The sequence below is a fragment of the Molothrus aeneus genome, chromosome Z (assembly GCF_037042795.1).
Source record: "Molothrus aeneus isolate 106 chromosome Z, BPBGC_Maene_1.0, whole genome shotgun sequence".
Lineage (NCBI taxonomy): Eukaryota > Metazoa > Chordata > Aves > Passeriformes > Icteridae > Molothrus > Molothrus aeneus.
In genome coordinates, this window is record NC_089680.1 from 2,800,433 (window position 1) to 2,815,348 (window position 14,916).

Genomic DNA, 14,916 nt, shown 5'->3' on the forward strand with positions numbered 1-14,916 from the left:
TCACTGTCCTTTTACCTGTAACCAACAGTCTGAGAGAGAAGCTGACCTCAGACACCTTTGTTTTTGTTGAAAACCCATCAGACTGACTGAATATGATCCAAGCAGCAAGGTTCCTCATGTTAACAGGGTTCTTTTCTGGGGATTATTTGTCACTTTGGTTCTTCACCAAAGTATTTTTGTTGCTTGATATCATCTTGATAAATCACCATGGCAAAAAGGAGTTGGGATTCCAGACTTGGTCAAAATGCTGCTTGAATTTAAACTGCATGGAGTCAAAAAGAGACAGTGAAGTCCCCACAAACGTATCACAATTACTTGTTTTTCCATAGGCATGCACACAAAGACATTGCCTACTTCCAGACTTTTGCTGTCCACAGCTGAAAAATAAACAATCTTGGCAACTGCTGGGGAATGGAGAGAGAATCTGCTTGTGTGCAGCCATGAACAGTCATGAGATTTCAACTGGATTAATTTATATAGAAAAGAAGATCCCAACACAGTCAGTGAGTTTAACCAAGTGGAAGTGCTCTGCCCTAAATGATGAGGAAGGGAAAGGGCACAATTAAAAGGAATTGCAGCCACTGCTCAATGTCAGGGCACAGCAGAGAGACGACCCTTGGTAGCAGGAATTAAAAACAGGCAGATAAACTTTTGGTCACCTTGGGAGAGTCTGCAACCTGCCAGGTGTGGAGAGGTCTCTTGCTTGGTGAGCTCAGCATCTCACAAATCTCACCAAGGTCAGATAATGTGCAGAAAATATATCTTTTTCTCTCTTTCCAAAACAGAAGCTGGGAAAAACTACGACGCTGAAAAGGTTGTACTGATACTTAATCTGAAAACTACCCAAAATGCCTTATGTTTGGGCTGTTGATTACAAACTGGCAGACTCTGAGGTTTTCAGGGGACTACTTCCAACTGGCCTCCTCTGCCTGTGACTCCCATCTGTCAAAGGTGTTTCACTCTTGCCCCCATTACTACAATCCTTCAACAACTGGTCTGCAATCTATTAAAGTATTTTTTTTTTCTCAGAAAGAAGTGCTTAAACTGTAAGTTAAAGCAAGTGTATTAAAATGCTGTGTTAGAGACAGGAAACTGAGGCACAGGGAGAGACCCCTTTGTCTAACCACAGAGTATCTTCTAGACACTCCACAGCATATGAGACAAGTTGGAACTATAAAAAGAACTAGGAAAGACTCACACATTTCCCAAAAGGCCACTGGATGCCTTGGGGTGGCTATAGCATAAACACACACTTGTGGTAAGGAAACTATGTCCACATATGTCTCATTTGCGCTCAGCTTGTCCCACTGTCCTCTGCAAAGTTGTTATGTCAAATAAGATAATCCAATCCTTCTTTAACCACAAGCCAAGGGAAAAAACTCCCATTTTTAGATCCTTCTATGGGTCTAATGCCACCTCAGCTCATGGCAAACCATGGCCATGTTCTTCTGCCCAAACAGAAGTATCACCAGTTTTGTTTAACAGAGAGATGTTACAAGATGTTGCCCATAACCACCTGGAAAATCAAGAGTACAAGGGAAATATGAACCCAGAACTTGAGAGTTTTTTCCTTTTCCTCTGACACTAGAAGAATTAAAGGGCTATTCAATTCCCTAAGAAAATGAAAGCAATGCGCTGGATAAATAATCCCACCTCCTTTTCCAGCTGCAGATGCACCTCTCTTAATGTGCTTTGGATGAATGAGCTACTACCTCCACCTTATTTTAGGAAAGCTCCTTATGAGCAGATGATTAATTTGCAGATAGGTGTCTAACATTAGGCAGCTAAGTTGAAAGGCAAAAGGGAAAGAAAAAAAAAAAAAGCATATGGACAACATTTGCAGCCAGTCGCAACTCTGTTCCAGAGCAGATGGAGGCCTTGTCATTCAGGGGTTTCCTCACATACACCAAGCAGTTCAGTGGGGATAGGGAAAGGGGCTTCTGTTTGGATGCTTCTGTCTGGAACCAGATTAGAGGAAAGCATGCTTTTCCACAGCACACGCCTTGTGTTACATTAAACATGCATGTGCAACTTCAGCTTTTATTCAGCGATCTGAAACAGAGCCCTACAGGGTGCTAAGGGTTAGGGAGTTTTTGTTTGTTTATCTGTATGTTATTTTACAGTTTCTAGTGCCCAAGGAGTCCATTAAGAAATTAAAACACCTCGCTGGGGCTATCCTACTGTGGTTGTTGCCTCCCAATATTCCCCTCCTTTCTTCATCCAGCAGTGCTTGATGCTCACAGGTGAAAGAGAGAATACCAAAAAGAGAGGAGCCTCATCTGACTGGGTATAGATGTTTGGTCTTAATTCAATGAGAATAATTTCTATGTTTCCTGGCTTTTTAGGAACATGAGTTGCTATTGTTTAGAAGCAGGTAGGCACAAGGTTTTCCAACAGGGAAGATCGCTTTGCCTTCTGCTGACTCACATCCACTGCCAGACATCACCCTTCCCAAGGCAAAAGAGCAAGAAGGCTCCTTGACATATGTCCTATTATCCACCTCTTACAGGGAATCTGGCTGGCCTCACCCACCTCCTTGCACCATGGGCTCCAGCAGTTGGCCAAAGTTTGCAGAAAAATGAAAAAAAAAAAAAAACCGTAATAATAGTAACAGGCTTAATTATCTCAGCTGCACGGGTGACAGGAGCTGAGCAGTTGCCAGTTTTAACAGCCTGTGGTCGAGAAAAACTGAACTGCATCACCCAGAAGTCAAATGAGGGTCGGTCACAACTCGTTTCACGCCAGCAGCTCCAGGGGAGGCGCAGGGCACACACAAATCACGGTGGCGTTGCCCAGAGCCATCCCGTGTGGAGCTGCCAGCCCCGCTTAAAGGAGTCAGACACGAGGCACATGGCACCAGCCGGCCTCCAGGGAGCTGCCAGGCTCTGTGCTCTGGAGTTGCTGGCTGGCATTGACAGTAGGATCCTGTCTTCCAAGTCTGTGGCTGGAAAGCTCAGCTCCAGAGGTGGGCTTGGCTAAGCACTGTGCCATGCACCTTGCAGAAGCTGACAGGTCCAGCTGGGCTCTAACCTGCTTGGTTTTCATTAGCCTTTCTCTCTTTTGAGCAACGGCAATTGAAAATACTGGAAGCAGCTTTTTCCCTAGGGAGCTGGCACAACCACTCAGAGGGTGGTTGGGCACTGGAACCACCCCAGAGAAGGCCTCAAGTCTGCCAGAGTCCAAAAAGCATTTGGACAAGGTTCTTAGGCACACAGTGTGATCCTTCAGGCTGTCCTGTGCAGGGCCAGGACTTGGACTCGATGATCCTTGTGAGTCCCTTCCAACGTGGGATGGCATTCTTTGAGCCTATGTATAGCACTGCAACAGCAAACTCTAAAAATCCCCCTGGCTGCATAAACACCATTAGGAAGAACAACACATTCAGTGTTTGTTATGTTTTTTTTGCTGTTCTGTCAGGGTGATCCACACATTTTGAAGAACCAGTACCCAAGTGCCTACAGTGGTAGAGTGGGAGAGAAGGGGGGAAAGGAAGGGAAACAAGAACTGAATCCAAGGTGGAGGCAAGCAGCAGTACAACAGACAGCTGGTGTTTGGGTGGTGGTAAATCACCCTGAAATGAGCCTCTTCCCTCAGCTCAATGAGGCCTAAACAACAAAGGAAGGCACAGCTTGCAGCCGGACAGCCTGCTAGCCAACCACAGACACACATGACAGCTTCATTCAGGAGCCCGGAGTCAATACAAAAGCTCCGAAATCAATCCGACATCCTGCGACCTCAAACAATGCGCCAAATCTTCTCAGAATTGGAGCCCCAAATGAGGGGGAGCAGCATTCAAGGGAGATCAAAACGCAGGGCTGGCATTGAAAGGGACTAAAAAGGAGAAGAATGTTCCCAGTTTATTAATGGTGAGGTCTGGCCGGCTGCATCCCAGCCACCATAGGTTACGTTCATTAAAGGGCAGCGCTTTGCACATATTATGCAGAGCGCCTGGAGAGTATGTGTTGTGTGCGTGTGTCCGCCAGCGTGCCCCTCACTTGCTAGAGATCAGGATGTGCCTTTCTGCTTAGCACTGTTGTCTCCATCAGAAATTCCTCCTGTGTGAACTGCAAACGGGGTTTTTTCCCACTTGAGCGACTGTATGGGCACAGACGCGCACACGTACGCACGCTCGCTCTCATCCCTGAGCCTGAAAAGCATAAAGGAACTCAGACAGACTCTTTCCAACTTAAAAAAAAAAAAAAAAGGAAAGAAAAAAAAAAAAGACAGCATTTCCCATCCCCTTCCCTCCTGGCCATACTTTCAGCTCATACACACAAAATCTATTACAAAAGACCAAAGCATTATATGATTGCCACTACTGCTGATGGAGTTGATTGCTCCATAAACCCCACTCCTAACGTGCCATAAAAGACTTGGTCCCACAGCACAACAAATCCACAAAGGAGAGCAAAGGAAAAAAAAAGAAAATCTGCTTCAGTCCCTGGAGTTGTCCCCTCCGGGTAGGATTGCCCCTGCTGGGGGAGTTTCACTTGCAGAATCTGTCTCACAGCACTCCACAAAAATGGCACCCTTCCCCCTTCAGCAACAAAAAGGCCAAGCAAATCCTTTTTATCAGCTTCCCTTTGAAGGCAGGTGGAAAAGTATAATATAGACATACACAGGGAAAAAAAAATATCATTTGCAAAAGTACTGTTTGGATTTGCGTGTCCTAATTATCTTTTTTTCAGCTGCCACATTTAAAAGAATCAGACCTTGAAAGTTTTATCCTTCTCAGATGCACAGCCCAAGACGAAGGGCTTGCTAGAGGAGGTCAGACTTGAAAAATATTTTTTTTTTGTGCTGAAATGTGAGTAGATGAAGAGAAAGGACTGAAATTTTCAAAGCTATCTATGGGTCTTGATGCACACTTCCCATGAGTTTTTACTGAAGACATGTCAAAGTCTAATCACCTTAGCTTTTCATGTGTCACACTGATCTGTTATTCAGAACAGACATGGCTCAGGAAGTGAGAAAGCTTTCTCAAAATTTGGAGAATCTTACACAAACAGAAACTGAAAACATTAAGTGCTCCATAGGATGCAGCAAGTCCCATATATTTTATCTCAAAATTAGGGGGAAAAAATCAGAAAAATTGTACAGGCTCCATGCCTGGAAGTGTTCAAGCCCAGGTTGGATGGGGCTGTGAGCAATGCCAGTGGAAGGTGTGGAAGGTGTCCCTGCCTGTGGCAGGAGGTTGAAACCAGATGATCTTTAAGGTCCCTTCCAACTCAAACTGTTCTATGATTCAATTAAATGAATGTCAAGGGTCCACAAAATATCTTTATACTTATTCACACTTTATTCACACTGTCACAAGTCTACACTGTTATTGTGACCACTCTGGAGTCTTTGAAGACCACAAGTATGACCTCTGTCTCCTCCTTTGAGAAGATATGCCAAATTTTACTTTGTGGCAATGTCATACAGATGCCAGAGGGCAACTGGTCAAAGACAAATGCAGCAGATGCAAACAAGCTTTTTCCAGGTAGGATGGAGGGTCACCTCTAAGGGCAAGACAAGATGGGGTGATGTCCAAACCCAGGCAAGAAGACTGGAGCAGTCCTCACCTGGTTTACCAACAGTAAGTCAAAAAAACTCTCCAGTAGCATTTGTAGAAAGAGGAAAACTGCATGCAGTGTGGGTGAGTGCCCAAATATGTGCTAGATGAATGGTAGGAAATGATGGAGGCTGCAACAATTACTGGCACTGCAGATGAAAGAGAGTCTGCAGGGATCAAATAGAAAAAGATTCAAAATTAGATTTTTTTTTGTGAGGGTAATAAAAGTGGAAACATTTTTTTCAGCTAACTAGTGAGTCTAAATGTGCAGTTTTCAAATTCAGGAAAACTGAGCTTTTATTTGGATGAACTGCCTTTCTTGTTTTGTTTTGTTTTATCTTGCCTGCTTTAAACTCTGCTATTTAAATAATTTAACAATCTATCTTAAATATTTCACCAATAAATCACAGGCTTGTGTTTCTATTTCACGTTAAAACTAATCAGTGGAGGAGTGCCTGAGCTGTAAGTTAAAATTCTGCTCCACCAAGCCAGTGATGCATAATCATTTCTGTGCAGAATCTCTAGTGAATAAAAACTTCTCTGCAGAATTAAAGCCATATAAAAAGTTCTTTGTGCAGGTTTAGAGCGCAACTGCTGCCCAGGATCATCTGCATCCTGCCAACAGAATCAGGATTTCCAGAGCTGATTGGTGTGTAGAGTTTTCCCACCCTGGCAAGCACAAGCATGGAGCTCAGAGGTGAATCTCAGACAGGGGCACATTGAGATGGAGTCCCACCCACCAGTCAGGATGCTGATAACATGCACAGAGCTCCAAATGGTCCATGTGTGTGATGATTGTATTGGGATTCCATGCTTGTTCTCATCAAAGAGGAGCAAATAGAACAAAATTATTATGTTGTTGGCCAAAATGGGTGTTTTTTTAAGAAAACCTCTAGAATTAAGGTGTTAAGAATATGTACCAAGGAACACCAAACCTACTAAGCATCAGCAGGAATAAGACTTCTCAAGTTCCTAAATTGTGTAGCCATTTTAAACTACATTTCTGTGAAGATGAGATTCAAAAGCAAAACATTTACAAAAAGTAATAAAAGTACACCTAGCTCTCCTCACTCTCTACCAAAGTCTGAGTACATCAAAACAAAGACAGGAAGCCTCATATATCTATAATTTAGTGTAATTCCCTCTAATTTTCTTCCTAAATCACTCAGGACACATTTAAGGCAAGACTTCCTTTGGTCTTAGTCAACAAAATCCAAAATGCATGAACGATGTGAATAGATAGCCAGAAACTGATAGCTTGCACATTGAGTCCAAAAAGTAAATTGAGACCGAGAAAAAAGAAGGCCAAAACAAAAGAGAAGGGAAAAGGGAAATCACTGTCAACTACATTGTTATTAAGCTGCCTTTAATTTTGTTTTGTGTCAACTTTTTATCTTGTTTTGTTTCAAAACTTAAGAAGTTATGCCTTTTGCTTCAAAGGACTATTTAGTGGGTGACCTCACTTTGATGCCCATAGGAGCAAAACATACACAATCCTATTTGCAAAGGAAAAAACATCATCTGGGCAGCACAACTCCTCTTCTGCAGCTGGGCAAAAAAGCCCTCCACATCCCAGGTCCTAAACCTGGCTGGAGCTTGCCTGGGACAGGGGGAGTGAGGTGGAAATCAGAGACATGTCCTCCTCCTCCTCCTCCTTGTTTGAGGCAGACATCCCCATCTCTCCTTCCCATGTGCAGCCAACAAGACTTCCTGCACCAACTGACTCGGAAACAGCTAATTTACTGCTTTGTGTCAGGAATGCAGCCAAGGTTTCAGTCCCCTGTGCCCCGGACTCCTCTCAGCTGGGCTGCTTCATCTCAAAAAGGGTCTTCCCTTCCTCCTGCCCCTCCCCTGCAACACACACTCCTCCTCCTCTTCTGCTTTTGTAACTTATCTCCCTGCAAGCCACTTCCCAACAGGAGTTGAAATTAAACAGGCTGCCCATATGCCATGGCTCACTTGTTGTCTGTTCCCCTCACTGCCATCTGGCCTATTTGCTCAGCCAAAGAGAAAAACAAAAATAGTGAAAAAAAAAAAAAGAAGAAAAAAAGAAGAAAATAAAATAAAAGACAAGAAAAAGGGGTTGGGGGGGATAAGGAAAAGAAAAAAGATAAATCCAGACACAATGAAGACGATGAGGGACGTGATGATGCTGTCTCTCACATCTGCTCCTTGGCCAGGCTCCCAGATAGATCAGTAACGGAGAGCAGTAGAATCAGTGACAATTAACCCAAACATAGTCCTGTTTATTTAACCTGTTCACAAAGATCAACCCATGTGCTGCTCCCCTGGCAAGGAGGCACCACACTCCAGCAAGGAGATTCCCACTGAGAGACTTCCAGCCAGAGGAGGAAAAGGGAGATCCTCATCTGCTGAACTGGGCTGGCAGATTCTTCAGGACATGATGACTGTGATGCTGGGCTAAGATTTCCTTTAACTCTCCAAGTCACTTTACTTTTTTCTAGAGTAGCACAGGCTAGAGCAAGGGGAGGTGTGACTATGAGGGGGGGGGAAAGTTGCATTGGATTTTGATACACCTTAACTTCCCAAGCTCCTGAGCCTGCAAAACCAGAGGAAAAGTAAGAAAGAAAGTGGCAAAGACATGAGAAAAGAAAAAAAAAAAAGTTTTCCTAAAATACACCATTATTTCCACACTGCATCTTTAAAAAAAATCATCCCTGGAAAGTGCAGACAGCAGAGATTTTTGTTTTTTTCTTTTTGAAAAGGGAAAAAGAAAAGAGGCTGGCTCAAGGAACTGCATGGCTCGCCATCACAAAACATTGTGGCAGGGTGGGAGCAAGTCTGTGGGCAAAACAGAAGTTATGTTTGTTTTTCAAGCTGAAATGAAAACTTCAAGGTTAGAAAAAAAAAATAGATTACCCTGAGAAATAGTTTTCTAAACCAGACAACTACAAAGCTGTTTAAACAGCAGATTGAAAAGGGGAGTAAGAAAACTACTTTTTCAACACCTTTTACTGATTTTTTGTTTTTATATCTTTTTTTTTTTTTTTTTTTTTTAACTTGCAGTGAGCTGTTGCATACCTGTGCAGATGGGTGCCAAAAGCCATACGGTTGGTTCCTCTGGAGGCAAACCCCACTGAGCCATGAGATGACGGTAATTACCACCAGAGCTGCATGAGATCATGCAGGGAAATCCCCTGCAGGGAGAGGCGGCTGGGGAGGAAGAGCAGACCTCCTCTTTCCAGGGCTTGTGTTTGGGCACAGATGCTGCCCAGAGGAAAAGGTGCTGCACAGACTGCTAGGGAAGGAGCACTTGGATTAGCTGTGTGCCTACATCTGAGTCCTTCCCGAACACAGAGCAGAGGAGATGATCCTCCTGAAGGCAGTACCTTCTGATTCAAGGTTGTGTTTTCCCATTGCAGCCTGACCCAACAACAGAACAAAACTGAAGAAATTGAATGCTTTCACTCATGATCATTCCTCTGCTTGCAAGCACTGATCTACATGAACATTGTCTGTCTTAGGATCCTCGTTTATCTACACCTGCATCTGTATGTGTAGGGAAGCAACATGCAGAGTGTGGCAAGGGTTGCTCCAAAGGAAAGGTTGCATTGAGTTTTCCGGCTGCTGGTATTGTGATCCCTAATAAAGAATCAGAAAATCATAGAATGTTCTGAGTTGGAAGGGACCAACTACAAGGATCATCAAGTCCAACTCCTGGACCTTCACAGAACAACCACAAGATTGACCCCAAGATTCACACCATGTGCCTGCTACTAGAGCACGACTCTTTCCCCACCCAAACAGCCCACTTGTTCCTCCTCAGAAAGGAGGAACTGCTTTGTGAATGCAAAATACTTTGTAACAGGCAAAACAGAAACCTGTAGTTCATGTAAAACTGAAACACGGCAGCCTTTCCATTTTCAACACTTGCTGCAGTCACCCTGCATAGGGGTCTCCATATTTGGGAACCTATAAAAGCAGGAACAGACAGGGAAAAGTCCTGTGTGAGGGGACAAATTTCACCCCAGGTTTTGGCTGACATCACCAGCCATCCTTGCTCCACTGTTGTAGTTTATGATCTCACCATCAAGGACCTCTGCGGAGTCATTCCCTCCTATCTCACTGCAGCCCATCCTTTATCCTCTGCCTAATTACTTCCGCAGCGCTGCTGCAACAGAGATATTTCCTACAGCTGAGCATTTGTATTCCCAAGAGCTGGCACCTGCCAGGTCAAGTTCCTCAGTCTTTACATTTGATGTTACTCCTGCAGGAAGGTGTTCCAGAGAACAGAAAAGCACACCAAGATGGCAATCAATCTGATTCCCCCATTTGGATATTCCTATAAACAAAAAGGGACTTGCTAAAGATCGTATTACATTATTCTACAGAAATAGGATGGAAAGAAAGAGGAATTGTGCGGACTACAATCTGTGCAACATTCCATTAAATTAGAATTCTCTCATTAGGGATAACAATGAACTGCAATAAAATCAATGGGACAGCATGGAAAACTGGGAAGGGGAGGGTTATTTTTTCTTGTACTTTCATTTTGAGATGTGGGAGCTGGGAGCAATCAACACTGAACTAATGGCATCCAAGTTGACTCCTGAACACTGCATCCCCTTTGAGGTCCCAGTTTTCCACAAAACCAACTAATTCATCCTGTGAAGGGAATGAGGGTCCTGAGCATTTTGTAGCCCACCGGGAAAGCCCCAGAAGATCCTCTAATGTGCTCATTCACAGGATGCCACTTGTGGCAGGTCAAGGAGCAGCAAGTACCAACTTTCACCTCTCTAACTGGAGCTTCTGAGCATGAAGCCATCCCAGAAGCACATCATTTCATATTTACACTCTGCAGCAAGGTTTCAAAATACTCTGCATCTGTATGTTGTGATAAGGGAAGATGCTGTCCTCTCATGACTATTGGTGTGACACCAAGAAATTTTGGGGTCCTTGACTTGCCTTCCCTCTGAGAGGTTTTTGTATTTAAAAATCACTTTCACTTTCTCTTATTCCTTCCTTTCTCCCATGTTTAATGACAAGAAATCCTTTCATTATAGGAGGACCTAAGAGTAGTTTTTCAAACAAACAGCAGGATCATCTCTAAACTACCATGCCTGAGATGTTCAGCTGTGACTCCTTTATTTATACAAGGGAACTGAACACCTTCAAGGTCCTCCCATCCAAATATTGGATTATTACAGGCATATGGAATCCATCGAGACCTGGATAATTCACCTCCAGCACCTACAAGAGCACTGGTGGTGAAATTTAAGGGACAGCGTTTGCCGACCTTGGCCTCACAAGGACAATTGCCACCTCTAAAGAGGAGCTCCCACAGTGCCATATCATGCCTAAACCTGTGGGCAAACGGGGCAACACACTCAGGGACTACTTCTGGGACAAGCTGCCACTCACTGGCCAGGGAAGCCCAACCACATAACCTGTATGAAGGGTCAGAGATATGAGAGGAGACTGAAGCCTCTCTGGTGACCCATGACAGGAGCCCAGAGAACTGAATGAAGCTGTGTCAGGGGGGGGTTAGGTTGGATATCAGGAAAAGGTTCTTTCCCCAGAGGGTGGTTGGGCACTGGAACAGGCTCCACAGGGCAGTGGTCACAGCACCAGCCTGGCAGAGTTCAGGAAGTATTTGGACAATGGCACATGGTGTGATTTTTGGGGGTGTTCTGTGCAGGGCGAAGAGCTGGACTCAATGATCCTTGTGGATCCCTCCCATTTCAGGATATTCTATGATTCTATGAAGATCTGAGTCCCTTTATCATCACAGTCCCACATCTCCCTGCCACAAAGCCTATGGGTGTTAGTGTAAGGCTGCCAGGCTTATCTTAATTAGTGGGTCTTATCAGATTCTTACCTTTAGGAGTGTTTTAAGGCCATCTGCCACCCCCAACTTCCCGTATCAGCTGTCTCAGCATCTGTCTTGGAAGTTCAAAAAAATCCCAAGGCTCTGAGTCACAGTGGGCCACAAAGCCACCGTGTAAGACTGGACCTAAACCTACGCCTTTCTGCTGCTGCTAGAGTTGGATCTAAAACTACAGGAAACAGCATGGTCACATGCAAATCAGTGGCAAGCATGGAGAGATAGCCAGCTGCTGTGCAGGCAGCCTACTCTGCCTCAGAGGAGACAAAACACAACCAAAACCTCCTTAATTCCCAGCAGAGGCTGGGGACAGCCCAGGTAGAGAAGCAGAGTGCTGGCAGACATGGCTTCAGCCTCCTCCCTGGCTGCCTGGAGCTTCAAAGGCCTAAATCAAAGCAGCAGGAGGAACTTGAATGCTTAGAAATCTTCAGTCTGGACTTGTTTTAACAATGGTGTCAGTGAATAAATAAATAAATAAATAAATACCCAAATGACCTCTCTTATCTAGCCAAATGTGGCCAAAAAAAGCATGTTTGTTTTCATTCAAATTCCCTAAAGGCAATGTAGGGTTTTCTGAGAATGCCCGAAGTCCAAAAAAACACTCAAATTTCTGTGCATTTTTATTCTTTGACAGAAAAACTACCGTTTTAGGGAGGGCAAGGTCTGCTTTGTTTTCATTCGAAGTCTGAGCAAGACCTTTCCAACCAAACTTATCAAATTTATCAGCTTCCACCCATGTTAATTCACCATCTTTCCAACATTTGATGTTCACTTACACCCAAGCTTGGGTGTTGTATTTCCTTGAGGTGTTACAAGCAAAATCAGTGGGGGAAGGATGAAGTATATTTGTAGTTCTGAAAATATTCCAAACAAGGAAAGTGTCTTTTAGGAAGCATGGATGATCTGAGCTTTTTTTCTGGTTGTAAAATGTTACAACAACAGGGCAAACAACTGAACAATGACATCAAGATATTGATAGCCCTTACTGCAAAATACCATCCCTCCCTTTAACCCCAGATGTTAAGAACTGCATTGCTTTGAACTGTTATTACCCATTCCTCCCACCCAATCCTCTGAGAAGATAAAAATCAAGGTCTGGGCTGCTGAGTCAGATTACAAACACCCAAATAAGACATTTACTCAGACACAGTTGTTTTTGGTCCCTGCTCTGCTGAAACTCTGTGTCATGGGGCTTGTAGGAGGCTCCTTTAATTTCTTTCAGAGAAATGAGTTGCTGAGAACTAGAAGCCACACACAGTGAGGAAAAACAAAAATCAAGAAATATGTTTATTTTGTGAAGGCAAATTTCTAAACTTCTGGTCAGAAGCTGGTTCTCCTTGATATAAACTCCTGAGCAACTGAGTAGACAACCCTGTAGAAATAAAGGGGAAAGATAAAGCACTAGCCTGAAAATTGTGAAATGTAAACTTTTTGGAAAAGCATTGCCATGTACGAATAACCTGTGGCATCTTGGGTTACAGCTGTGAGCTGAAAACTGATGACCAAAGTGGTCTGGTTCTCCCTACAAAAAAAACCACCCAAAAAATGAAAAAAAAGAAAAAACCCACAAAAACAAAACAAAACAAAACAAAAAAAAAAACCCAAAACAAAAAAAAAAACAACCAAACCAATCCAAACTAATCCAAACCAAACCAAACAAACCAAACAACGAAAAAAACCCACCAAAACAACAAAACAACAACCAAACATCCCTCTGTAGTAAGAGGTTGGTATTATGGGAATTATTTTAGAAATCAGAACTTGTGAAGTGACCAGAATCATCAGTCCCCTGAGAGAAACTCTTCTCTTTTGTTGCATGAAAAAGTACAATTTCCCACTCTGGGGTGAGCTCAACCTTCAGGTCGTCACAGCTGAAGACACCCCGGCAAAGTTTAGATTTTCCATTTTTCTTGGGCTTCTTCAAGTCTCCTTTTTAGTTTCAGTTTATATTTCCTGTCTTGCTGCCCTTTCATTTTCAGGGTTTCAGATTTAAACAAAAAAACAAAAGCAGCAGTGACTCAAAATCTTTTTGTGTTTCTCTCATTTTGACTAGAAACCAGAACAGACCAAATAAAATGAATGATATCACTCTGGGGTTCAAAGTGCTTTGTAGATTTAACTCTTTTCTCACAGAGGATGGCGTGTGCTGTCATATCCTTTATTTGAAGGGAGGGAGATCAAAACAGAGGAAGTTTAACTTTCATTTTAAGCACAGAACCCATGTTTCCAATTCCTTGGCTTGCATGCTGGATACACCTGGGTTTTGAGGTCCAAAACTGTTTGGAATAAGAACCCCAAACCTTCATGTGAAAATGAAGTGACACATGTGCTGAAAATATTCATGATTAAATAAAACCAAACCTCCCTTCCTCAAAGCAGAAGGGATAAATTTCCCTTTTGGAGGTGAACAGGGGCTCGTGGCTGAGAACCATGGTCCTTGCTGCAAGACACTGTTTTGTTGGAAGACATAGTTTTGTGCTGGTCACAGATGTGCTGGCCTCTTAACATCCCCAAAAGAAATAAACAATGACAAGTTTTTAACTGATTTTGATTGACTTCTCATCCTCTTCCTTGGTTTTTTTTTTTTTTTTTGTTTGTTTGTTTTTTCCTGGCAAGGTTACAAATCGAAGGATCAGCTCTTTAGAGACTGAAGCTAAAGCTGTTAAATCTCCCTTGCTCCCTGCACTGTAAGGAGTGCAGAGGATGAGTGCTCACATCTTTCTCCTAATTTCAGCACCTGGGAATTATTTCCCTTATCCTGCAATTTTGACCTCTTTTCAGTGCAACTCGCTGTTAGAAAGCAAAAATCCAGTCCCAGGGGAATATATGAGATGTTTTACATCCCAGAACAACACTTCAACACTTTGTTTTGGGACTGCAAAAGGAGGCAAGACAATCACCTGCTTGAGTGAGCTCTTTGGACGAGGCAAACAAGTGTCACTTTGTTCTCCCTTGTGCAAGCCAGGCACAGACTGAGGGGGGTAAGGGAAGGTCAAGACAGACCCGTGATTTAAAGGCAGGAGGATGGTTTGATGACTGAATGAGTCAGGGGCTTCACTTTAAGCTCATGCTGACACAGAGCATTATGCAGACAGAGAGGCACAGAAGCATGGAATCTTTTAGGCTGGAGAATACTCCAAGATCATGGAGTCCAACCATTCCCCCAGCACTGCCAAGGCCAGCACTGACCCATGTCCCCAAGTGCCACATCAATGTGGCTTTTAAATCCCTCATGGGGTGGTGATACAGCCCTTTGGTGAAGAAAATTTTTAATATTCAATGTAAACTTCCCCTGGTCCAGCCTGAGGCCGCTCCCTCTGCTCCTGTCCCTGTTCCCTGGGAGCACAGCCCGACCCCCCCGGCTGTCCCCTCCTGTCAGGAGCTGTGCAGAGCCACAAGGGCCCCCCTGAGCCTCCTTTGCTCCAGGCTCAGCCCCTTCCCAGCTCCCTCAGCCTCTCCTGGGGCTCCAGCCCCTTCCCCAGCTCTGTTCCCTTCTCTGGACACACTCTGTGTT

At 43.9% G+C, this 14,916-nt stretch overlaps 1 protein-coding gene across 2 annotated transcripts in view; it reads right to left on the minus strand.

Annotated features, from left to right (window-relative positions):
- The window catches only part of SETBP1 (SET binding protein 1), a 269,840-nt gene that overhangs the window by 219,151 nt on the left and 35,773 nt on the right, over positions 1-14,916 (minus strand). The gene's annotated exons all lie outside the window — the stretch shown is intronic.